Source organism: Protopterus annectens, chromosome 8.part1, assembly GCF_019279795.1.
Source record: "Protopterus annectens isolate FY-2018-M chromosome 8.part1, PAN1.0, whole genome shotgun sequence".
In the NCBI taxonomy this organism is placed as follows: Eukaryota; Metazoa; Chordata; order Ceratodontiformes; family Protopteridae; genus Protopterus; species Protopterus annectens.
The window spans coordinates 307553743-307581740 of NC_056742.1; positions in this window are offsets into that span (position 1 = coordinate 307553743).

The window sequence follows — 27998 nt, forward strand, 5'->3', positions numbered from 1 at the left end:
GAGCAGGTTTTTGGATTTCTGCAAATCTAGTGTTTGCGGTGGTTAATGGAGTTGATTGTATTTTAAGCAATGAAGAAATAATGGCTCAGGTACGTGGTTCAAGGTCAAAGTCTGGAGGAACTGAGCAATATAACCATTTCTAAGACTGACAGCTCTAAGGCTCTGTGATTGGGTACAACTGAGAAGGTTGATGTTTAGGTTCTGGAATAACTTTGTAGTTCTGGGGAAGCTGCTGTAGTACAGTGGAAGAATGTGGCATGCATGGATAACCTTAATTATAGGTCAATTAAAGCATGTTTTTTTTTTGTTTGAGGGTTTTCATTAAAACAAAAAGTCTTATAAGATATGATATAGGTTCAAATAGATATGCCAAGAAATAATTGCATAAAAGATCAACTTGCCAAACATTAGTGTATGCATGTATTACAAAAGATGAAACTTGACATTAAAAAAACTGTTATACATAACAGGTGGGAATAATAACTCCTTATCATAATGGCAGTACTTTCCATATCATCTCTGAAAGTGAATGGTCTCACAGGTATATACAAAAAGGAAAGAGCAGTGAGCTATATTAAGAAATGCAAAGTAGAAATAAATGTGCTACAAGAGACACATTTAGAAAGAACTGAGCATGTGAATTTGATAAAGAAAGAATTTCAGGATAGTTATTCAATGGAATATCTGGGACAAAGGAAAAGGTGAGTACTTATATTAGTTGCTAGAGAAGCTCCAATACTGATAGGAGAGGGAAAAAAATATAATAATGGTAGATTTGTAGTAGTAAGGGGCTACTGGTAAGAGATGAGGATTATGCTGGCATGTATTTATATTCCACTGGAAACTGCTACAATGGAGCTTAAGACATTTTTGGAAAAATAATCAGTTTTCAGTAGCACGTCTACCCAAACATCATGCTAAAACTAAATTGAAAACAGTTTTAGTTACCCCTTGCCCCAGATTCATTCCTATCAGTATCATAAGCCAGCACTTCCCCACAACTTTTCTTAGCTAGCCTGACTGAGATGGGTATCATTAGATAGTGTAAGAATTGTCTCACGCTGTCTGATGAGCATCTATTACTATAGCAGCATAACGTAGTGTGTGAGAGATATGCATATATAATATCCTTGAAGGAAAAAAAATCTCACACACAGTATAAACTCAGACATCAAAACTGTCAGCAGTACACCACACATCACACCTCTCCAAGGCCACCACAATACACATAATCCATCATATGCTGAGGTTTTAAAGAGTAACTTGCCTAAACCTCACAGACCTCCAAACACAACACAAACACAAATCACACTCAGCATATTAAGCCTACTTCCTCACATAGTACAAGGAGTCCCAAAGTCACAGCTATAAGCCAGTACGGCAGTCATCAGCCCAACCAAACATTCTTGTTATAGTTGACTCCATTATAAGACATACAGATGTGCCTCATACCAGGCTGTGGAAGGAAAGAGTGATGGTTAGTTGTTTGTCTGGTTCCAGCATCCATTAGACCATGCAGGCACTCAAGTCCTTAAACAACAAGCACCAGTTTGACTCTGTTATAGTTCAAGCCGGTGTCAATAACTTGAGGTGCACTTCCCTGAACTGTATGAAGAGAGACACAAAGGAGCTTCAGACTATGTGTCCAAGGCAGATATGAGCCTAATATTCAGCAGCATTCTATCTTCTCCAAGGGTGATGCCACAATATGAGCAAAAAATAATTGACTTCAACAACTGGCTTGATTTTTGGTGTCATTCAAAGGGGGGGTCCAATATTTGTCAGTCAGAGAGGATATGATCGACAGACCACACTGTTTCACCAGGAATGACCTGCATCTGTCCCCTCTAGGATTTTGATTATTGGCAAAACATTGTCCATTCCCACAGTGCCTTTCTTAGGCAATGCCAACCAGATAACCATTTGAACATAAGAAAGCAAGTAAAGTAAAACATGAAGGTGTTACTGATCAATGCTACGAGCCTAAACAAGAAACATCACTCCCTACAAGCCCTCATCACCCTGGTAGAGATTGAAGTCTGTGACTAAGACATGGATTAAAATAGCACTCTGGCTGTGCAGGTCTATAATGCCTTCTACCCACTTAGACCAGCTACTATGCAGAAAAGAATCACATCAAGGCTGGTAATGCAGCATGATGCACTATGGCTTCTTCATGTCCAAATCACCATCAGAAAGGCCCCATACTATATATTAGCTAGCTATAGAGCTCCCTCTATGAAAGGCCCAATGCATATCTATAGGAACTAGACTCACTCAGTGTTTAACCCAGTATTAACCCACTACCATTTTCCTGGGTGATCTAAACTATAGACTGGGAAACCTGTACCACCACTACTGCACAAGCACAGAGATGTCTGGGCTTGGTCAATACAAATGCCTCGTAACAATTAGTCAAAGTACCCACTAGGGGGAATGATATCTTCAATCTTGTCCTTACTAATATGGGTCATATTGCACCATCCCTTGCATATTTTCATCACTTGTTAAATCTGACCATAAAGCAATCTCCTTTGAAACAAAACTGAAACCGGAGGCCCATTCTATCCACGGCACCTTTAGAAATTTCTTTAAGACAAACTACCTACTCCTAAGTGATATATTGGCAAGCTTCATGTCAAAAAACAAACTCAATTAACTCCACTGAATACTCACAAATGTACACCACTACACTAAACGAACATGTAAACAGCTGGGCAAACCCACATGGTGGAACCATGGTGTCAAGAAGTTTTATAATAAAAGGGAAAAGGAAATTAATTTTGACCAAAAGTAAAAAGGAATATCTTAAGGGACAAAAATAAAAATGAAGCATGGATGAATCATAGCCAGTGAGACCCACCATGTTCTATAACTCCACATTTTATTAGATACAAAGGATAAGGGCTTTAATCTTAAAAAAATTAAAATGCTTCATCAGATAAAAAAGACAAATCAACTGCAGAATTTAAAAGATATTGAAGTGTCACTTGATAATCTGCCACTCAATTTCTTAAAACAGCAATGTTACAAACCATAAAACCACTCATAAAACCTGTCAAAAATGAAACCGTAACATAACAATGAAAACCTAAATTTTAATATATAATACACTTTTTTAGCAGTATAAAGAGCCATGTAAAACAGTATGTACATATATAAAGCACTTTATCATTGGTAAGCTTTCAATTTAAGCAAGGAAGTAATAGTTGTAACTTTATTTAACCCTGGGGAACTACCTGAATTCAATTGTAACTGCCATGTAAGTTCCGTTTTTTTTTCAAGCAATAAGCCCATGGCCCTCCTATCAGGTTAACTGCCAGATGTTCTAATACAATGAATTTAAATTCAAGTTCAGGATATTCCATAGTATGTTTTCGAAGGACATTAGTATTACTATTGTTCTTGACTTCATATAAATGTTCATATACTGTCTCTTTTAACATCCGTTCTGTTTTGCCTACACAGAAACTTGTGCAGGGCTGACATAATGCTAGATAAATGACTCCTTTAGATGTGCAATTAAATTTCCCATTAACTACAAATTGTTGACCATTAACTTTGACTTTGTCCCAACAGAGAATATTTTTGCAGTAATTGCATCTTCAACATTTGAATGTGCCATTACACTCATTATTAATACTTTGTTTTCTAATTGACTCAAATACTTTTTTGAAAGTGAGCCCTTTTCTAAAAAAATTGAAGGACAGCCATCCAACTTTTTTTCTCAGTACCATGTTATCATTCACAACATACCACTTCTTATTCAAGGCCCACTTCAAATCATAACCCACTGAATATGTTGTGATGAAACTACATTTATAATTGTTGGTGTTTTTTTCTTGATCTCTCACTAATGTAGATACATTGGTAGTTACAACAGCAGTGCATGTATCAGCTTCTTTACCTAATAAAATGTAAAGAAATTATTTCTCCTTTTATGTACAACTTCATCTAAGGAACTATCAATGAAAATATCCAGATAACCTTTGTTTTGGAACATACTCTTAAGTAAATGACATTCATCCAAAAAGTCCTCATATAATATAGTTATGCATGCTGCACGGAGAAATTGTCCTTTTATTACTGCTTTTTTCAGGGTGGTGGGATAGGAACTAGTGTAGTGAAGGAAGGAAGATTAAGTGGATTTCCTAAATATTTTTGAGAATAACCCTGCAGGCTCACTCCACTCCCCTACCCTGCCCCTAATTCACACCCGCCTCAGTAACTCTAGCTTTACACACCCTTAACCACACCCCCCTTCATTACCACCAATCTCATGCTCCACCCCTTAAAGTGCTAATACCCACTTCCCACTAGTTATCATTTTGCTATACTATCTATACCTATCCCAAGAAAAGTAACATAAACATAATTTGTGTACCATCACCTTAGTAAATTATCTGTAGTTACCCCTGTATATTTACATACACATAATTGTATTCTACAATGCCACCTTCAAATACCCTAACATACCCATAAACCTTTACTCTTATCCTCACTCCTAACTATTCTAACTATACCTTACCTACTCACTTTCTATGAACACCATATCTGGAATTTCACAACCCCATTAAGCAAACCTCTACTCTAACATATACTCCCTCATAGTCATAATAACACATCCTGCCCACCAACGTATTTATCAGCCAAGTTTCATAGACTTGCTCACATCACGTATTATAGCCCAAAAGCCAGGAGATCCTAGAACCTAATATGTAAACTTTTACAACTCACCCTGAGAATACAGATCCACTCCCTCATAGATGGTGATATACACCCAAACCCTAGTCCAAACTCTAGCACAACCACAAAGCCTGACACACCAACTCCTTCTAACACACACTTGCTTACCAGGCCCCCAACTCTCTCCTGATAGCTCAACTTAATGTTCAGAGTATAAATAACAAAATTGCTCACCTACATGCCCTTATCGATGTACATGCATTTGACATCCTCTGTCTTACTGAAACATGGCTCAAGCCATCAATACAAGACAATGTAGTTATTCCCCCTGGCTATAATATCCTGAGACTCGACCGTAATTCTAAGAAAGGTGGAGGAGTAGCTGTACTATATAAATCTGGAATACAAGTTATCCCAATAGACTCCAAACCACTACTATCTAGTAATGCTGAAATTCGTATTGCCAAGATTCAGCTTAATAAATCCAAATCCATATATATCATCTGTGTCTACTTTCCCCCAGGCAATAATACTAGCACATTAGAAGCTATCTTCAGTTGGCTCTCAACCCACTACCCACAAGAAACCATAGTACTTGGTGACTTTAATATAAACTGGAAGTCCTGTCCATCTGTTCATCTGAACAGCCTTCTACTCACATTAACCTATATGGTTTTACACAAACCATCACATCCCCTATCAGAACCAACAAACTGAATAATAAGGAAAGCACCCTAGACTGGATTCTTACTAATAATCACAAACAAACTTACAAAACAGGCACCCTCCCAGAAGATATGGTGACCACTCACTCACCTTTTTAATTAGGTATAAGACTGATATTCCAAACCCTACCATTTATAGGATAATAAGAACTATTAAAAATTTTAACCCTGATAGATTCCAAATAGAACTTACAGCTTGTGACTGGTCACCCCTAAAGCAACTCCCATTAGATGATGCAGTCAAATACTTTAACTCAAAATTCTTAGCCATTCTAGATTGCCATACCCCAACACTCACAATTAGAACTAGAACTAAACCAGCCCCACGGCTCTCCAAAACTATCAAACAAAAAATCCTCCATAGAAATAAACTCTGGGCCAGCTGGTGTGCAACAAAAAGCCCTACAGAACAATTAAAGTTCAGACAGCTAAGAAATGAAACAAAAAAGCCATATTGTCTGATAAAAGAAACTATTACTGCAAGCTTCAACAAACCCACCAAAATAATCCTCAGAAATTCTGGTCAGACATCAATAACCTCTTACACCCAGGTTGCTTAAGTACACCTACTCCCTCAGGCTCTGATCACAACAATCCCAACCAAATAGCCAACTGTTTCAATACTTTTTTCACACAGACCATTCAATCCCTTGCTAATCAGCTACCCCATGGCACCATATCCTCTACCACTGCTATCTCCAACAAGCCCCCTCTATTTCATTTTCAACCTGTTCCCACATCCTTTGTCTGTACCATAATTCAGAAACGCAAACCCGCCATACTCACTGCTGACCTACTATCTGCAGAATACCTGCAAAAAGCAGCAAAAGCCATAGCCTACCCTATATCCATCCTCATTAATAGAACTATTTCTGAAGGAAACATTCCATAAATCTGGAAGATTTCACATATTATCCCCCTGCATAAAGGTGGTAACTCCAAAGATATATCGAACTACAGGCCCATAGCCATACTATCCCCGTTGGCAAAAATAATGGAGAAATGCATTCATAAGCAACTTTTAAGCTACTTACTAGAAAACGACCTACTAGCCACCTGCCAACATGACTTCAGACCATTTCATAGCACCACCTCTGCTGTCTTATCCTTTACTGACTGTATTAACAGAAATCTATCCTCAGCCCTCTTTATTGATCTGTCAAAAGCCTTTGACATGGTTAACCATTACCTCCTCATAAACATACTTAAAAACCTGTGATTGGATTCACGTGCTATACAGTGGTTCCAATCCAAATTAAATAACAGGCAACAGGCTGTACTATGGGAAACTAACTTGTCTTCCCACCTCCCATTTCCCTTGGAGTCCTTCAAGGCTCCATATTGGGCCCCCTCCTCTTCTCTATCTTTACAAATGACCTTCACTCTGTTATTCTTCAAGGTATCTGTAGCCAGTATGCAGACGATTCCACACTTATATGTTCAGCCACTTCCCCATCTGAACTTCAGTCCCTAACCCTAAACACCTTTAGCATAGTTGAAAAATGGCTCCTACACCGAGGTCTAATCTTGAACCAAAAAAAAACAAAACAAAAATGCTACTATTCACCCCCACCCAAAGGGCCTCCCCACTGAACTTTACTTTAACATCAAACAAAGGAACTATCATATCTCCTGATTCCATCACTAAACTACTCGGGGTATTAATTGATAATAACCTCACCTTTGAGCCTCATATTAATAACACCATAAAAACCGTGAATAAAAAATTAGGTTCCCTCTATAGGATCAGACCCTTTCTGACTCCACTAGTCAGGACCAGTATTGCCCATGCCCACCTTATCTCAACCTTACTATATGCCTCTCTTATCTATACCAAACTGTGTAAAAGTAATCTGAACAAGCTGACTACCGCCTACAACAATATTTCCGGGTTTGCAACTGGGTCAACCTATAGAACCCATCATTGTAGCAACCTTAATCAACTAGGCTGGTTAGAATTGCCAAATCTAATACTACTGAACCAACTAATAGTAGCCCATAAGATATTGTATCAACCTACAAATACACCAATATTCACTAACCTAATCACTCCCTATAATAATCTTAAAACTATGCGCTCATCAAACAAACAACTGGTACAAATAGCTAAAACCAATAATGCAGCTGGTGACTCATTGTTCTCTAATACAGTGGGTAAAACCTAGAACACCCTCCCTATTCACCTAACCTCCTTATCCTCAACTAATCTATTTAAAATTAAACTAAAACCCTACCTTAAATCATACTGGTTATGCCCGTGTGTTAACTCAGACTAACTGCTTAACCTGTCCCTAGACACTAATCTTCTTACATGTATAAGCTTGTTTCTTTTCTATTGACAATAATGTGTATGTTATACTACAGTTAAATAGTGGCCTTTTATATATTTTGTATGAATATCCTCACCTGCTACAGACTAGTATTCTTGTGTGGCTTTTTGTATGACTATATAGTGTAATAGTGTAATTGTACATATTTTGCATGAATATCCATAGCTGCTGTGCACTAGGTTTTTTTCTTGTTAATAAGCTAAATCCAATGAAATGAAATGATTGCCAATACTATATAATGCACCAAAGTCCTTGTAAATATTCATCTGTATGTGGAGCTTTTCTCCACGGGCCTCCACTGAAAATGGAATATATCCAGTTGGACTAGCCCGGTCAACAAATGTAAAATAAAATAAATAAAATAACCTCCTGTTATGATAGTCCTTCACCAACACAACATGTAAATATGAAATATAGTTCACCCCCATATCATGTGTAAATTTCAAAAAACCAGTGGTGTTATTAAGATAGTTAAGAAATATTGGTATTTGATTCATATCTTCCTTCCATACAATAAATATGTCATCTAAGTACCTTGTGTAGAGGCACCATGAATCATTAAATGGACTATAGAAAATGTGTTTTTGCTCTGACTCAACCATCACTACATTGCAATACAAAGACTTGAATGTAGTCCTCATAGCCACCACCATCTGCTGCAAAAAATATTGATTTTCAGAAAATATGTACTTGTTATGTTATACTAAATCTAACAACTCAATAAACAAGTTTATCTTGTCTTGGGATAAATCAGTATTATTATGTAAGAATTCTGTAACCCATTGCAACCCTGTAGAGTGGGGAATTTTTGTAAATAAATCCTTCATATCTATTGTAAAAAAAATATAGCATCATCAAAGACCAAATCATTAAATTTACTAAGAAAAACCAGTGGAAGCCATGCTCAGACCAAATGTCTAATACAGCCAAAAATACCAACTAGCACTGAATAATATTATTCAAGTATATTATGACATAATATATTTTAACATACTATAACATAATATAATTTTCCCCCTGGGTCTCTGCTGAAAAGGGGCCACTGACCCAGTCAGACTAACCCGGCAAACAAATGTAAAATAAATAAATAAATAAATAATAGCATTCCCAGCATATGGAATAAGTCACCATTACAGGTCAAACAAATTATTACTTTGATTACATATAAGGCTTGCTGTGATGATTGCATTGGTAGACACAAATTTATACCAGGATTGACATGTACAGCCCTGCTTGATTTGGGAGATAAACACTATTAAATACTTGAAAAGGAAGACATAAACTTTTTAAGTGTGTCTAATTAAAGGAACATATGACTAGGCACCTTATGGTCCTCATGATTACTTCTCTAGTATTGTTTCTGTGCTCCTGTGCTCTTAATATTGCACAAGTAACAGTCCAAGTTACAGTCTAGTTACTAGTTTTAATAATATTTCCTGTTTTTAATACTCATTTGATGCATAACTTGAATCCTCCTGATGCTTTCCTAAATAAAAGTCCAGTTCTGCTCTTTTGGTAAGTGTCATGAGATCTTTAACATCTACCTGAACTGCCACTGGCTGAGGCAGATGGGATGCCAGTTCAATGTCTCGTGAGAAGTATGACTTTTCAGTATTACAGCACTTCCTTTATGCTGCCCTACAGAGTAAGAATTTGAACATGACACCAAGCTTTTGCTGTAAGGTCAGAACCCACAGCCTTACAATATTACCACCATTAAATGTGAGTGTTCTGCTTGCTGAATCAATGACATGAGCGTGGCATTTGTGCAAGGAGGTTTTACCTACTGCATTCCCTGAAAACTATGTTCTCAGCCATGGTCACCAATGCCAATGAAAAAAGTGTATGGTAGTTCTCAAAGTTTGACAAACTTACAGCAAAAGACATACAACATAACATGACATCAATCATACCACTGAAGTCACATTCACAAAACTTTCCTTCATTCATTCAACTCCACAATGCACATATACTGCATCAAAACAAACATCTTGGTATGCACAGTGTCATACAAAACAAACTCTGACTTGAACACCACTCACCCCAAACAAGAAAAACAGACAAGCACTCATTTAATTCATCTCTTAATTAGTGACTATATGCCTTCTTTCATCAAGTAGTGCATAATAAAGGTATCATAGTTAGCAGAATTTTGACAATATTTAACCATTTGCCTATTAATTCATATTTGCTGCGCTTCTTTTGAATGACTGCATTCTGTTTTTACTCACTGAATCAATTCATTAGTTACCCTGTTTTAGGATGTCATTACTGATGCATTTTGCTGCTTTTGATTAGCTTTTATCTTCTAGGTTTAACACATTCATTTGGAGCTTTAACAGCTTAATGTTAGGAGAAATTCATATTCTGTTGAATTGGGACTTCAATATTTAAGATGTCACATGTTTTGTGGAATTGCTGAGCAGAGTTATTCAAAACTAACTTAGATTTGCACTTTTTAATTTATCCCAAGGTTTGTAAAAAATTGCATTGCATGGCTGCCATTTATAATTATTTATCTATTTATTTGGCATTTGTTGACCGTGTTAGTCCATCTGAGCCAAAGCCATTTTTCAGCGGAGGCCCGGGGAGAAAAGCTCCACAAGTAAATAAAGTCAAATGTATTGTGAACAGTATAAGACGAATACTCAAAATCAATAAAAGAAAAATCATATATTATGCAAGGTAACATCTCGAAATATTTACAATCAACATTATAAAAGTTCTCCAGCACTTAAAAAAAACTTTACTTGTGGGGAACTAATACAAATCATAGGATACAGCACTGCTGAAAATGGAAGACTGGCTGCTTTGTTCTCTGGATTGTTTGCCACATTTGTTAAATATAGTTCATAAAGTAAATTTCCAACACACACTACCAACTACATGCAAGAAAAGCACAAGACAGACTGAGTTTTGGCTCTTTCATTTTGAAATTGGACTACTTGTGCGCTCTTTCTTCAGCTCCAAGATGACATTCAACGGTTTCCAGCTATGACTACAACAGCCTGTTTGGTGTGATGTTAATAAAACATAGTCTTATCTGTTCATCTTGTGTACACAGAGCTTGTTAAGGAGTTAACTCTGGCTTCATTCAGAATTAAAACTCAGTTCTAGCAATTAAAGCAAAAGATATGTTCAACCCGATGGTAGCTTTTCCTGAATCATAGCTTGATAGCTATACTTCATTCCTATACCATGAATTAAAGCTTGAATATGTAATCCAGACATTATAGCAAAGATGCAACAGAAATACAAACGTGAATAGCTTAGCAGCTCAGAAATGTCTGGTAACAGAGGGCTGTAAACAGGAAGCTGTTGAACAGGTAGAGATTAGATTATTCCAATTGTTGATTTCAAGTCGTTCAAAATACTATAACTTCACTAAACACAGTGCACCGGCTGGGCATACGTATAAATCCTTAATCAAGTGCTTACAAAGTGACATACTATTATATTCAAAGCAAGATAAATTAATCTTCTGTCTGCTACTGTCTGTAATTTGCCAGTCTTGTTATAAACCAGTGCAGCATGGCTATTCTTGTTGAGGTACTGCTGACTGGTTAAGCATATTTTGTTTCTCCCATCCTTTTAGATTCTGTGATACAACAATTCAGTGATTCCATCAATATCTACATTTCGGTATCATATGGGCACATTACAATGTCAGTATGTCCAATGCCCCCTCCCCCAACACTGCCTGTAGTAATTCCCCAGGCCCGGGCTGTTATTATACTGTCTGTTCTTTAACATCATCACTGACACATTCACATCAAAAAACTGTCTATGCTGACAATATGGTTTTCTACTTCTCAAGACATCATTACAACTACATCCCTAAAGAATTTTCATTTAAAATTAAACCACATTTACCAATTTCTGACTTCATTGAGGCTCTCATCCAGTTTCTTGATGATAATATTTACAGTTCTAGTAACCTAGAAAATGTTCAGTTCAGATATCAAATATCCTGAGTTTTGAACAAGGCTATCCATATCCTTCAAACCCAATGTCAATACATACAGTATGCAAATTCAAATCCCATTATAAAATGCTCTTCTTTGAGCATCAACTTCCTAAAGATCCCAGTAATCTTCTAGTGAGCACCACATTAACCCAATCCTGTTTTACTCTCTATTGTTTATTGCCAACTCTTAAAAAAAAGAAAAAAAAATCCATAGACTACAAATATGCCCAAATAAGGCCTGTTATTTCATTAACTCATCTTCCAGCATGGAACACTCCTACATCCATCCACCCAGAACACCTTTTTCCCATTTTTGCATGGGGTCTGGGTGTCACTTCAACAGTGACAATCATCTAAAGCCAAGGTTCACACCACCAGGTGGCTAGCCTTGACACGGCTGTTCTCATACCACACATTCACATGCACACTCACACCTATAGCCAACTTAGAGTGCTCAATCCACCCACTGCATGTCTTTGGAAAGTGGGAGGAAACCAGAGCACCTGGAGGAAACCCATGCAAACACAGGGATGACATTCAGACTGTTCACAGAAAGCACCTTAGCTGAAAATTTAAGCAGAGAACCTCTTGCTGTGAGGCGACAATGCTATCCACTGCAACACTATGATGTCCGTATCTCATTTTATTAAGAAAACATGCTACCTATTCCCCTTCAAGACCAGGACATTATTATTGTTGTTGCACTTATTGACAGACTCATTAATTTCAAACAGTACCAGCCGCTCACCAAGAAACTAAAAGTCAAAGTGTACACTGCACTAGTGACATAGAGGAATAAAGCTCTGACTATGGCCAAGGTGACCAGAGTTTGAGTAGTGGCGCAAACACTTGGTGGTACAAACAGGGAGGATGGGCATGCCCATCCTATGGGAAAAGGGGGTAGATGCTAAGGGATAAATGCACATGGATCCATTTCCCTGCTGGAGACTTAGGAAACAACTATACTGTGCCACCTGTGGGTGGATGGGACAGTCCTACAGACACTGGCCCATTGTGGAAGTCAGGGGTGGTTCAGCAATACATAGCATGTGTTGCAGGGTAGGCACATGGGGGATATGGTATAATAACAAATCCTGAAACAACCCTGATGGCTGCCTAAATGATGGCCCATCCTGGCCACCCCTCACCCCTGGGATGGAGAAATAAATGGACCAATAGATTTGTAGTTGGTTGATGATCTGTAGCTGGTTGGGACAACTTGGAATATTAAAATAAAACATGTTCAAGACTACTGTGAACCTCAGCTGTCTTTCAGTCATTTCAGTCAAATCTACTAACATGAGTTTCCAACAACCAGCTTCTTTACCTCAGGCCCTAGTCTTCAGAATTGCCTACCTTCAAATATAAAAGGAAACCTGACTTTATCTTTCTTTAAAATAGTCCAAAAAATAAACTGCAAAATGTATATTGTAATAATATGCACCGGCTATATATTTCCTATTAATTACATTCTATATATCAATCATTAATGGACTTTGTATTCCTGTTTATTAAACCAATAAGATCCATACCTACATCTATCCAATAACCTGCTAATATGACTGACTGCCTCCTTACTTTATTTTATTGCTTCTGTTTTCTGTTTTCTTACTTGATTCTGTTTTCTGTTTTCTTACTTGGATCCTGCCAATTGTGCATTAAGCAAGTATTTGTCTTATTAATGTTCACTGAATATATCTAAATACCCTGAGTTAATTTCATACGTGTTTTACATCTGTAACAAATTATTCTAAGAAGAAGATCCTGAGCAGGTTATTTAACAGACAGTACTACCATGCTGAGCCTGAAACATGTCCTTTTGGATCAGTACTCTACTTTCAGTTAACAAATATATTTTTCCCCAAGAAGAGCAACATATAATACAATTTCAGGTATTAATAAGTGATTAACTTTAATAACAAAGCTATTATAAAATTAAGGGTACTGCCTTATCAGTAAGCCACTTATGTAGTTATCCTTACAACAGGTAGTAATAAATAACATTATGATCTATTGAGAGCCGGCTGCCAGCTTTCCCCTTGTCCTACGGTCTTCTCTCCTTCATGCTGGTATTAAGTAACACTGAGGTGTATAACTTTTGAATTCTAGAAGGTAGGGATATAGCCTTCATCGCTTAATTCCTAGTGCTGTCTGATTATTTTTTGCAGTCCTTTCCTGTTTTCTTTCATTTTCTCCTTTATTTTCTGGCAGTGTTAACTAAACTTACAGAACAAACATACTACCACTGTTTCTGCTTCCTTTTATTTCTGCCTTGCATCCTGACTCTTTATCCATAGGATTATCAGACAGTATATGTTCTCTCACCTGTACTATGTACACCTTTGGGGTACTGCTGTGAATGCTGCTTATCTTGACCTCATCAAGGCTTTTGACACTATCCCCATGCTGGTATTATTGAAAGTTAGACAAACATAATGTAACCCCCTCTGTGAATGCAAAATTGTAAATAATGGGGTATCACATGGATCACTGCTGGACCATCTTCTGAACAGCATTTATCTTGCAGACATCCAATCCAGTATCCCTGAAGTACTGTTGGCCAAGTTTGTTGATAAATGCAAGCTGAGCATGGTTTTTCACTGATCTAAACTGCTCCACTGATACTGAAGTTTTCCAGAAAAGGCCTGGTATCTGCATATACCTAGTTTACTGAAAGCAGTCTCAACTTAACGTAAAACAGTGCAGTGTAGTAGCATTCAGCAAAAAAGTAATTTCCACCTCATATGTTGTAAATGCTATTGCTCTTCAAACAGATATGGTTATAAGAGATTGGGATACTCACATGGACTTCTCTCTCTCATTTTGTTATCATGTTTCCACCATAGTCAGGAAATTCTTCTGTCTAACCCAGGGAAATACCTTTGAGATCCAAAGAAGTCATCACAGCCATTATACTCATCCCTTATCACACCCATTACTGAATACAATGTGGCCTTTGATATGTACAAGTCCAAATATATCACTCAACTGGTGAGGCCACAATGATTTTTAATAAAAAAAATGAAAGGCCTTAAATTCTTCAACTATATTTTTAAATTAGCACAATCCTCCTTTGTACACAGTAGCCTACTGAGATAACCTGTGTCTTGCTTTTGAGCCATATAAAAAACTACTCCTATTTGACCTCCTACTTCTTTGCAAAACCAGTGGGAATACAAACATCAGCATTAGGGAACTAAATTTAAACCAACAAATAAACAAGACTCACTGGAGGTTTATATTCCCAACTGAAAGCATTACCAGCATGTGGAGTAAGTTATCACCACAGATCAGCAAAGTGTTACTGTGCCTTTAAGGCTAATCTTGATAACGGGATAGGTAGGCACACATTTACTCCAGGGTTATTATGTACTGTCCTGCTTGATGTGGGAAGTGGACACCATTAAGTGATCATAAAAGGTATCAAAAACTTTGAAGTATGTCTACTTAAAGGTATATATGGCTGGCCCTCATGTGGTCCCTGTGATCACTTGTCTAGCACTGTTCTTGTGTTCTTAAGTTCTAAAGGTACTCTTCTTGCTCTAATCAAACTTCTACAGGAAAAAGTAGGTATCATGCCATCTTTTTCACAATCAGTGGTTTTATCTATTCAGCATATGTGACAAGAGATAAAATATAAAACAATTACAATTTCAGAATGTCAGTACTGCAGGGATACAGCATGAATAACTGATGTGCATTATAATTCTTAAAGTTTTAAAATATGATCCCAAAATTTTGCAATGTACTAAATGTGATATAAGTTCATCATATCCTAACTGATTATTCAGATTAGTATAAAGAACTGATCCATAATTGATCAAATTATATAAAAGCATGAGTAATTTAATGAACCCTAGCTACTTGCTTTAATTAAGTACTTCAGTAGTAAATTATTGTTTCATGTATCGCCCTCTAATGCCCTACTATTTATATGCTAATATAGTTCTTAAAGTTAAATCAGTTGATATTATGCATGTTCTTATTAAATCACCTTAATCTGTAATATACTGAGTGTAATCTTAGTTCCATTAACCTTTTTTTTAAACTCCTTGCCACCACTCTCTGTCGATCAACAGCCCCCTTCCGGTCAGTCAGCATTTATGTTTCCAGTCACTGGACTGTAGGTTGACTAGGAGGTGCCATTATTCAGGGAGCCATTAAGGGTGATTTGAAAGTTTTCCTTTAGCCATAACATTATCCTCATGCTTGCCCAGCCTGCAAGGCAGAAGAGGAACTGAAACATGCAATGTACTGGCTGTGTTGGACATCCTTGACTTCTGCAAGGTATGATACCAGCAAGAAACCCTATCTCTTCCCTCAAGCACAGAAAGTGGTGTCCCTTAGTTTTCACCAGAGAAATCATACTTCCTGCTGTCTTCCCTGGGTGTCCACTACCTTCAGCCCAGCAGAGAAGAGTGGGCTATGCCCTTTTACTCCTCTACTTCCAGGCCTGGCATCTCCAGTGCCAAGGCAGCTATTCAAAATCTAGTCACGTGGATCATAGTAAGGGCTCCTTCCTTCTGCAGCATGAAGCTACACATAATTTCATCTATTCTTAATTATACAATTTATTTTTCAACCACTTTATTAGTTCTGTTTAATATTTATGAACCTTCTCCATCCTATTCATGTGCTTCACTGATTATATGCAAAATCCTGCACCATATTCTAACATCAAACTAATCAGTTTTATAAAGTTGTACTAGCACATCCTTATTCTATGTTATTATTCTTTATTATTTATTTAACGTATTAATCACATATTAATGTTTTGATAGCCAGCACTCCCAAATGTTTATACTTATCATGCCTTGTTAATATATCACCATTGATAGTACGTGGATATGGATTGCTCTTCTCTTCAACATGTAGTGCAATACATTTCTCTGCACTGACTGGACATACAGGTTATCTAAGCAAGCTTGAAATAATGAATGACCTTTACTACTGTTAGCATACAACCTACTTTTTTGTAATTGGCAAATTTCTGAATACAGCATCTGACTACATCAGGCATAATTGTCATAAAAATATTAAATAAAACAGGGTTCAACACTGAGTTTCATGATACTCCACTGCCTATATTAAAGAGTTTAGACTCATATATTCTCTTATTCTAACACAGGATTGTCTAGCAGTTAGCTGTGTCTTAGTCCAATTTATTACTTCACTTTCCAGATATTTATTGTAAAACTACTGTTTGTGGTATGGTAGAAGCCTCAGTGAGATCTAAATGCACAATGTCTGATGTAATTCCATTGTAGAAGACTTGAATTACAGGGGTAGAAAATGTGATCAAATTTACAATGCATAATCTAGCATAACTGAAGCCATGCTGACAGATGTCACCGCCTCCCTTTCTTGTATCCAGTAATAACTGCAATACAGCCTCCTCATTTTGCTGTGAACACAGGTTAGGTTTATTGGTCTATAATTAGATGGTTACTTTATTGTACCACACTTATACAGTACTACTTTAGTGGTCTTCTTCCATATGTCTGGGGTATACCCCTCTTGTAAAAACTTCTAAAATTCGCACGATAAACCTGGTGATATTTATTTACTTATTTTCCTTAAAAAGTACCTACTTAAGCCATCTGTTTCAACTGCACAATGTAACCTAATGGTATCCATGACCTGTTTTTTTTTTTTTCCATTTCTGCTATAATCTTCAAGCATCCATCATTATAATCTCTTGCAGCTGGATATCTTTCCTTTTCCCTGTTTCACACAATAATCTGCAAATGCCCTAACAATTCCAGGCAAATATTGTGTCTTTATGCTTCTCTCTGATTTTATAGAAAGAATTTCACTTGTCTTTACACTTCATTTCCTTATATAACTGTAAAACAACTTTTTATCATTTATTTTATTATTATACAATTTTGCCTCATGCACTCTCTTTGCCTTTCCCATCACCCTAATGTATGTCAAAACAGCTAAATCAAATAAAGTACAGTTGTGAAAGTGAAATTATCATAACAATAGCTGTTTGAATGTATTACTGTTGTAGTAACAGAGTAATATGAGACATATCCTGCCAAGGATCTCATGTGCAGCCAGTATACAATGCTTTGGGGTGCTTTTTGTTGGCATAGGATATAAATGGGTCATATGTGCACCAAAATTTAAAGTTTTCTTGCCCAAACTAATGGAGGTTATATTTCCACACCCATGTCAAAGAAAAAGAGGGAACTATAACCCCACCCAGCCTAAGGGGAAATTGGTAAGGGAAAATATGTATGAGAAAAAAATAAGTAAAATCAAAAGTGCATTTTGAATTGCTACTATTTCCTGCTTTTATGGGTGCATTTCACTGTATTTTTTGTAAAGAAAATGCTCTTCCTATCAGTGTTACAACTGTAAAACTCTTGAAATCGCCTTCAGCAATGGGTTTAGATCTAGCTGTTTAACTGGTTTATGGTGGCATCGCACTTGCAGGTCTCTTCTACTGTGTTTTTATATTAGCAGGACTTGGTTTATTTGTCGTGTGGCAGGAGGTGTTTACCTGGTCTATCTGAGTAGGGAAATACATAAAAGGGCTCGTAGCATAGTCATCTTATGGCCAGAGGCTCTTTAGTTTTCTGTTTTTTCTGTGCTGCTATAAATTTTGCACGAGTGGGTTAGCAGTGCCCTGCTTAGTAGCAAATACTGAGAAAGCAAATTTTCTCTGTAGAATGTTATATAAAATTGTGCCCCATAAAGCAGCAATATAGAGAAAATATCTTGCCCGTTGAAAAGCTTAGAGCAGCTAGTTGGGCATCAAATGACAATACCTACAGATTTAGCAGAATTTAGTATTGTGTACGCATTAAACTTAGTAGAAATTAGTACTGTTTAGCATAATTTGCCCCAACAAAGCACACTTATTCGTCTGCATCAACAAAACACCCTTAATTGCCTTCTAAGTACAACACACCAACTACCACCTTGTAACTCACCAGACAAATGACTGGACAGTATGGATATGTAGTTTCCTAAGTTCTCTGTAGCCAGCTTGGTGGATATGGGTATCTTGAGACATATTTGTTCAACCAATATGTGTCGTATTTACCAACAATGACTTAATCCTTAAAAAAGCAGACACAGTATGAGAGATGTGTACTTACACTATGACACTGGGGTCTAAATTTTCACATACAAGCACACATCAGGTTGTCAGAACTACACATACAAATATAAAGATAAAGACTCTCATCAAACTAAACAGGCAACTAAGAGGGCTAATTATGTCAAGCAAATCTAACTTTGATGTTAAGATAACCATAAGCCTTCTTTGCTATGTCAGAAACCTCAAGGGCAGCTTACAGCAATGTGCTGAACTGGTGGTTACTGGTGCCACATTCACCGACCCTGGTGATATAGCAAACATGTTAGCAGACAAATTCAGTTCCAACTTTAGTCCCTCTCACCCTTAACCATCCCCCTCAAAAATACTCTAAAACATAACCCCTCTAACTAGAAACATGTACTGGCTCTATAAAGCCAAGAACATGGCCTCAGTGGGCCCCTATAACACCCCATAATGCCTCCTGAGCAGGCTAAAATTTGACTTATCCAGGCCCCTGCAGTCATTATTTAACTATAGTCTTAAAACAGGCTGAATGGAGGACAACAGTCATCCTCCTGCATAAAGGAGAACCTTCAACAGATCCTGGAAAATACAGACCCATTATTCAGACTAATCTTATTTGCAAAGCCATGGAAATCATTATGATGGAAATTAACAACAAGGACATAAGAGACCTCCAGACAATGGATCCATCCCATTTTGGCTTTGTCAAAGGAATGAATCTGGTGGATTTCTTTGAAAAGGTCACTAAGGCAATGGATGAGGGGAAAACTAAGCATACAACCTCCCTAGTTCCAGTCAAAGCATTTGATACAATACCCCACTCAGGCATTGTGAACAAACTTACAGAACAAGTTATAAATCCCTTTATGATATGTTGAATAGCTAGGTGGCTCATTATAGGACCCAGGAGGTTAGAATTGTTGAGCCCACCTCCACAAAGAGGCCGTCAACCAGTGGAATCCTCCAGGGCTCTATGCTAGACCAACTCCTCTTTGGCATCTACTACTTTGAAATCAAAGCCAATGTCAAAGGCCTCTTGCTAACCATTTTTGCAGATAATTGCAAAGTGGGAGCAGTCATTGAACCCCCCCCCCCCCCCCCAGGGTGAGAACACCATTCAGGAAGGTCTAACACAAACAAATGATTGGTGCCAAATTCATGGCTAAAACTCAATATTAAGAAATGCATTATGGCACCTTTTGGGAGTTGGCCACCCTGGGTAACTAAGTCATCAATAAAAACACACATAAAAGTTGATTCATTAGTCAGGAATCTGGGAACTCATATAGATAGTAACCGAGCCATTGACCAACATGCGTCCAAGATAATAAGAAAATCCTTCTGTGTTGCTCAAATTATAAGTAAGGACATGGCATCTAGGACTAGAGGGTCATCATACCACTTTACTTAGCACTTATCAGACCCATCATAGATCATGATGACCCCTTTAGTATGTACCTAAAAAACACATGTAGAAACTGAAATGGCCACAAAGATTCCTTACTAAAAGAATACAGTGAGTAAACACAATGTCTTATGCTGATTGCTCAAAGCCCTGTCTCTTTACTTAGTATCATACAGACTTCTAGAGGTGATCTTTGCCTGGCACAAATGGCAGCCTTGGATCCTGTTTTGATAAGCCTTTTGCACATCCGCAAAACAAACAGCATCAGGACTACTAAATTAAAAGACCTAAATTTTGCTTGTGACATAAATAGGACATGTTGGAGAGACAGCTATATTTCTCAGAGAATTATCATTCTCTGGAACAGGATCCCCATCCATTTGAAGCAGAGTTCCTCCCTATCCCTATTTAAGATGACTTAGAGCAATGGATGGGTAATAAGAAAGTCACCCCTGGTGTAGCACCTATGTATCTGATTGACAGAGGCAGTCAGTAAATCATCCCCTATATAAATCAAATTTGTGGGTCACATTTGAGTTTCATGGCTATCCTTATAAGGGCCATAGTGGTTGTTAGTCTAATATACACCTACATAGTATGAAGATATGAACCTATGAAAATTACGATCCTAGGTTAGACACTTATTTCCCAGATAGCTGCATATGTGACACCCCTTTCAGAAATTGTTTTACCTGGAACAGAAAATAAGGGGGGAATCTAATGGCAGATGGCCATACATAACCAAGGATTAATTACACAGTGGAGTTGAATGAGCACTGACCACTTCCAGCTGAGCATCCATGGCCAGGGTGGAGCAAGTCAAGAACAGTGTAACCATCACAGGAATAGTGTATGCCATCTATGTTAACTAACTGTGCACTCCTTCAGTCTGCAGTCATCCCCTACCTTGGCCATGACGGCCAGTTCCCCACAGCAACAAAGATGCACTAATGGATGCCAAGTGGGCAGCCACTGTCCACTGTCTCTGCAATGGTTGAAGGTATTCATGCATGTAGTACACAGAGCAGCTCTGACATTGCCTGATTAGTGGTTTTCTGTGTCTGGATTATACGCTACACATCAACTGACTGAATGCAAGGGTAACACCCAGATCAGGGAATGCTGTGGCATCCTTACACTGACAGCCACTTACAAGCCTCTCCCCAAAGACATGTATGCACACTTTATAGGCAGTGTGGCCCTCTGATTTTGCTTGCACTGATACTGACTGCATATCGTGCAAGTAGCATAAACAGACAGGACATTCTGTGCTAAATACAAGGGATGCCAGACGTTTATTCTGGGCCTCCACAGTCCCTTCAGCTGTAGAAGAGGGGACTATGTCCTCCACTCCCAGTGTGTTGACAATTCCACTGTGTTCTCAGACAATGCCAGGGGCCATGTTATCATCAGCAACCTCTAGAGACATGTCATCAAGCATGTGCTGACTTGTTATTTGGGATACCCTCCCTGTGGAACTTGTGGATACACACAGATGACTTACCATTGTGAAAGCTGCTGTTAGTCTGGAATATATAAAGCATACAGGCACACATGTACTTTGAGGTGTGTGTTGTCATTGCTACAGCCATGATGTTACTGGATGACAGAAATGCAGAATGTACATCTGAATAAACTGTTCAGCTGTGCTAGGCAATGTCCTACAGGAATGGCAAGTTCCACTACTCACCTGATGCATCTTCAGTAGACATTCGGCAAGTCACACCTTGTGGAGTGGTTCTGAGTTGCAGCCCTGATGTCCCTGGGTGCCATAAATGCAGCTGGACATGTGAGAGTATACGACACAGAAGTACTACTCAATGTCGTGCAAGACTAGACTGTAACATTAATCACCTGGGTCATCCCCAACAGACACTTAGGCAGTCATGTCTAATACAGCTCCCATATACAATCTCCCAGTGGGTATTAGGGTGCACTTGATGTCTCCACTGAGGGAAGCTAGGGACTTCTCCATGTTTGTGAATTGGTGTCGTGATTGTTGTACATCCCAGGTGGTCAACCTGTCCCTTCCTATGCCCTCAGCTTTGGTCTTGACATGGAGTATTGTAACCTGTCATGTCTGTTTCCAGTGCTCTGACTGAATGCACAACCCACACCCACACAGGACTTCAATCTGTCAAGCCTCCTCCCTATGCCCTGTCACTTTCACCCACCCTCAAGCCTGTCTGACCCTTGCCATAGTCAATTTAGTGTTATACACTGTATACTCTGTGACAACATTTGTGGCAGCCATGCACCTTTAAGCAGTGTCTGCAATGCTGATGTCCATTACCCCTTATCCTGTCTGCTGTTGTTTACCCTATATGTTAATGCACTATAATATCCACATTTTCGTTAATATGTTGTTTGTTGTAATGTGTTCTGCAGCAAAATGATGACCATAAGGCTCATAGCACAATTATTATGTGAATGAGGTTACTTAATCTGATCATCTCAGAACTGCACTAGTAATGCACGATCAGTTGTGGCTGACAGAGTGTGTGTGTGTGTGTGTGTGTGTGTGTGTGTGTGTGTGTGTGTGTGTGTGTGTGTGTGTGTGTGTGTGTGTGTGTGTCTGCATACCTCTCAACCTCTTAAAGCAATAAATCTGGACAAAGCCATAAATAAAAGTGGGACAAACACCCAAAAATATGAACAAATTTTAAATATTGCTCTTACAAACTTAGAAAGTTGATAGAATAACACGTCTTGCACTAGCATGCATTTTTCTGAAGGGTGTGAAGTCTGAAACGCAAATACCTGTAATTATTTTCTAACTTCAGTCTTTAATGATTTGATATTAATTTGCCATAAAACTACAATTGAGAGGTATGTGTGTGTGCTATTAGGGAAATAAATTCCACCCAGGGCATTTGAGGCCGATGCCATAGGCTGCTCTGTCAGTAGTAGAATGATTGATTTTCTAGTAAATCAGTGAGGATTAAAGTCAGTTAACAATGTCAGACATTAGAGTTTCATACATATTACTATTTAACAAATGTGTGCTGATGGCCTGTTTTAGTCAGTACTGTCTCTCTTACTCTGTCACTTACACTGTCTTTCTTCCTCTCTTTCTGTCTTTCATATACACAGACATACTCACATGCAGATGCAGACACACACACACACACACACACACACACACACACACACACACACACACACACACACACACACATATACACACACAAACACACACATTACACATTTCATTATATTTTCTGTTTTAATAATTGTACTCACTAAATTTTGCTCACTAAACAGCAAAGCCACAGTCCTGCTTGGCATGGGTTGTAGCTCAGGTATTGCAGATTATTTTTTTTATCCAGTTACTCTACTGCTGTTCATAAACTGTTCCATTTATGCTGCATTGGTGTTCCCTGTGTTATCCCATAACAGAGTATTCCATTGCCATTATTTTACACTGTTTCCTGATGGTTGTTTCTGGCTCCAGATCCTCTGCTAACAAATTGCACTGACCACAGTATCTCTATTATCCTTTCCTTTCTGTTTTACATTGCTATGTTGTTTTGCTTTCTCCATTTATTTTCAGTTTTTTTGCAGGATCATTTAATGTAGTATTTTTAATGCTTGAGTCTTTACTTTTCTTAATGCTCCCACATATTTACTACATCCAAGGTCTCTGCATTAAGTTAGAGAAATCTACTTCCCTGCAATGTCCACCTAAGGTTATTGTTTCAGGTCTATGATTAAAAACATTGGGAGGGCTGCAACAATTGTAAATGTTTTGGCAGATAGCATTCATACAGTAATAATTGTATATGCTTATTTAACCATGCTATGCTTTTAAATACTTATGTTCATTAATCACATATAGGCTTACATATATAGATACTATCTGCATTATTTATTTATATATATGAGCTGTTAATATAAAGCATGAACTACATTATTAATGTAAGTTATAGTTAAGCTATAGGTATAGTTATTGCTCTATAGTGTTAGCGTTAATGATAACTTTACAGCTATCATTGTTACCTAACTGGATATACACCTTGTAGCTTCCTATAGTCTTGTTCCTAGCCTAGTTAGAATAATAAGATTTGACCAGAATTTTGCTGACTTACTATAAGGACTTGCTATAATACTGATTAGAAGACTTGTAAGGAGTGATGCATCTTTCTAGACAATTTGAGAACCTGATAGCCTGAACTACATTTTTGTACAGTTCTACGTGATTATATGCTTGCAATATTCTGTTTAATTACAATGCCTTTGATAGTAAACTAAATATCTTGTTTCTACTATTTTCTCTCTCTCTTTTCCTCCTAAAATAATCCCAGCTCTCCAATCTGAGTACACTGCTCTAGGACATGGAAACTAACAACCTGAAGAACAAGGACCCTGTCCCAACTCCCTTCAGTCCCCACAGTTGAGCAACCTATCCCTGTACTTTCTCAGTAAAGGGAGCATGAAAGGACATGTCTAAACTATCACAGCCAGTATAGCCTATAACTTATTATTAGATCTAGGTGACTATAAAGCGCTAGCCAGGAAAACCAGCAGCTTTACTCCCTCCACACTCTGTAACCAATCTAATCTACTTTTTCCACCATTTAAAGACACTCGGAACCACTACTTCTTTTCTTGCATTAGGAACCTAAACTCCCTCCTTTTTTACCCGGCTTACAATAAATTAATTTGGGCCACCAGGTGGCAGACTTGTCCCTTCCAGGCCTTGAAGCCTTCTCCTGACCTGTACTACACCTTTGCTATATACTGTTTATCCACAGACTTGCTAGCAAACTGTAGCCCATAACATCTACTTATTTTTATGGTTAGCTCTCACACACCCTCCAAATAGCTCTATTATCTACTCTTTTAACTTTATCCCAGTGTTTAGGGTTACCTACCTACTGCAATCCTTGCTTCAACTGATTGTTCTTTTCAGCTCTTTACCTCTCTTGTCTCTACCCGCTCCATTCGCCCTGTGGGCTCACGCCGGTCCCCTACCCTACCCCATTTCCCACCCACCCCTACTGCCCCTAAGCTTATACATCTTCACCATACCCTCTTCCTCTCCAATCCAATCACAATAGTCAGCCTGTTAACATTCTACATACACCTCTCTCCAATCACCTCTAGTATAACTCCTCCCCTTTAAAGAACACCAGTAAGCTTATTAGTCACTATGCAAACATAACCTTTCTGAATCCAACTAAAGCTCCTAACAATTGTCTTTCTCCTACTTTCTCTAACAGCAGCCTACCTGCTAACCTCATATGAACAGTCAAAATATTTACAGCTGTACTTCCCTAATGCACAAACAAGTACTATACCTCTAATTAACTCCCCAGAACACATAAATATAACATCTTTACCTAGCTATTTACCTGCTAAATATCACAGACTGACCCATATCAAATGCAAATATCTAAAACCTAAAAAACCTCATCACCATTACTTTAACCTCCACAGTCCCTTAAACAAATTATTACATCTCTCCTTACTAGATGGGGACATTCATCCTAATCCAGGACCAGGGCATAAAACTAGCACATAACCACAAATTTATGTTCCCTCTACCCCAAATATCCCATCTAAATCTTTCAACTCACTCTATATAGCTCACTTCAATATTCGCAGCATAAATAATAAAATTGCCCACCTCCATACTCTCCTGGATGTTCATTCCTTTGATATACTTTGTTTAACAGAAACATGGCTAAAACCCACTACACAAGATGTTGAAATTATTCCATCTGGGTACAACATCTTGAGACAAGATTTCAAAGTAAAAAAAGGAGGGGGTGTTGCTATCCTCTATAAAGAAGGGCTACAAATATCTATACTAGATCTTGGTTTCTCTTCTGAAAACAATGCAGAAATCATTAGCACCAAACTTCAACTTAATCCCAGCAAATCCCTAAATATAATATGTATCTGCTTGCCCCCTGGTAACAACATCACCACTCTGGAAGGTATGTTTGCTGAACTCTCCACAAAAATTCCCCAAGAGACAGTAATTCTTGGAGACTTTAATATAGACTGGAAGGACTGCTCTACTGAATCACCAACCTCACATATTAACCTTAATGGCTTCTCACAAACAATTAACTCCCCAACCAGAATTAATAAATCCAATAACAAAGAATCCATCCTAGACTGGATTCTAATAAATAATCACCAACAACTCTATAATGTAGGGACCCTCCCTGATGATGTAAGTGACCATTCTCTCACTTACATAATCAGGCAAAGATCGAGCTCACACAACCCAACCATATATAAAACAATAAGAAGCAACAGAAACTTTAACCCCAATAATTTCCAAGCTGAACTAAAATAATGTGATTAGTCACCTATAAAATACCTCTCACTTGATGAAGCAACAAACTACTTTAACTCAAAATTCTTAACAATCCTTAACCACCATGCACCAAAGCGTTCCATCAAAATTAAATCTAAACCCGCCCCATGGATTACAAAGAAAACCAGGCAGAAAATTCAACAGAGAAATAAAGTTTGGGCACTATGGAGAACAACTAAAAACCCTGTAGACCAACAACAATTCAGGCAAAAAAGAAATGAGACTAAGAAAGCTATACTCGAAGATAAAAAAAACTTTTATTTCCACCTCCAACAGAACAGCCAAAATAATCCACAAAAGTTCTGGGCTAGCATAAACAGACTACTTCAACCAGGCCAATCCACAACACCACCCCCTATAGGATCAATTTCCGACAATCCAAAGCAAACTGCTAATGCTTTTAATACCTTCTTCACTGAGACCATCCAAACACTTGCTAATCAACTAACAGCCGATAGCTCTGCCCTTCCAACCAATACTACTAACTCTCTCCCAACTCTAAACCTGCAACCTGTCCCAACTTCCCTCATCTGCAACCTCTTAAGTAAACTAAAACCTACTACCCCCTCAGCTGACCAGCTACCTGCTGAATACCTGCAAAAGGCAGCCAAAGGCATAGCTTATCCTGTATCATTGTTGATAAATAGAACCATACAAGAAAGCACTAATCCCACCATCTGGAAAATCTCCAACATTATCCCCCTACACAAGGGTGGAATCTCCAGAGAATATGCTAACTATCATCCCATAGCACTACTTTCCCCATTAGCTAAAATAATGGAAAAGTGGATCCACAGACAGTTACTAGACCACCTACTCCAGAACAATTTACTGGCCAAATCTCAACATGGCTTCAGGCCTTTCCACAATACAACAACTGCACTCTTATCCTTCACTGACAGCATCAATAAAAACTGTAATAACAATCTTCTCTCTTCAGCACTTTTCATCGACCTTTCAAAAACATTTGACATGGTCAACCACCACTTACTTCTCAGTATTCTAAAATCCTTCTCTCTGGACACAAAGACTATAAAATGGTTCCAGTCCCACCTTGATAATAGACAGCTGGCAGTGCTATGGGACAACAACCTCTCATCCCATCTCCCAGTTACCCTAGATGTTCCTCAGGGCTCTATATTGGGCCCCCTGCTTTTCTCAATATTTATCAATGACCTCAACCTAGCTATTCCTTTAACTAACTGTGTACAATACGCAGATGATTCAACAATAATCTGCTCAGCTAAATGTCAAACCCAACTACAGACTCTAACTCAGGCAATGTTCAATAAAACAGAAAATTTGTTTCTACAACGCTGCCTCCTCTTGAACCCCAAAAAAACCAAACTCCTCCTCTTCACTCCTACCCGTAAATCACTCCCAATGAACTTTTCAGTCTTATCCAATAATGGTACACTCATATCTCCCGATCCAACAACTAAACTTCTAGGGGTAACCATTGATAACAACCTGAAC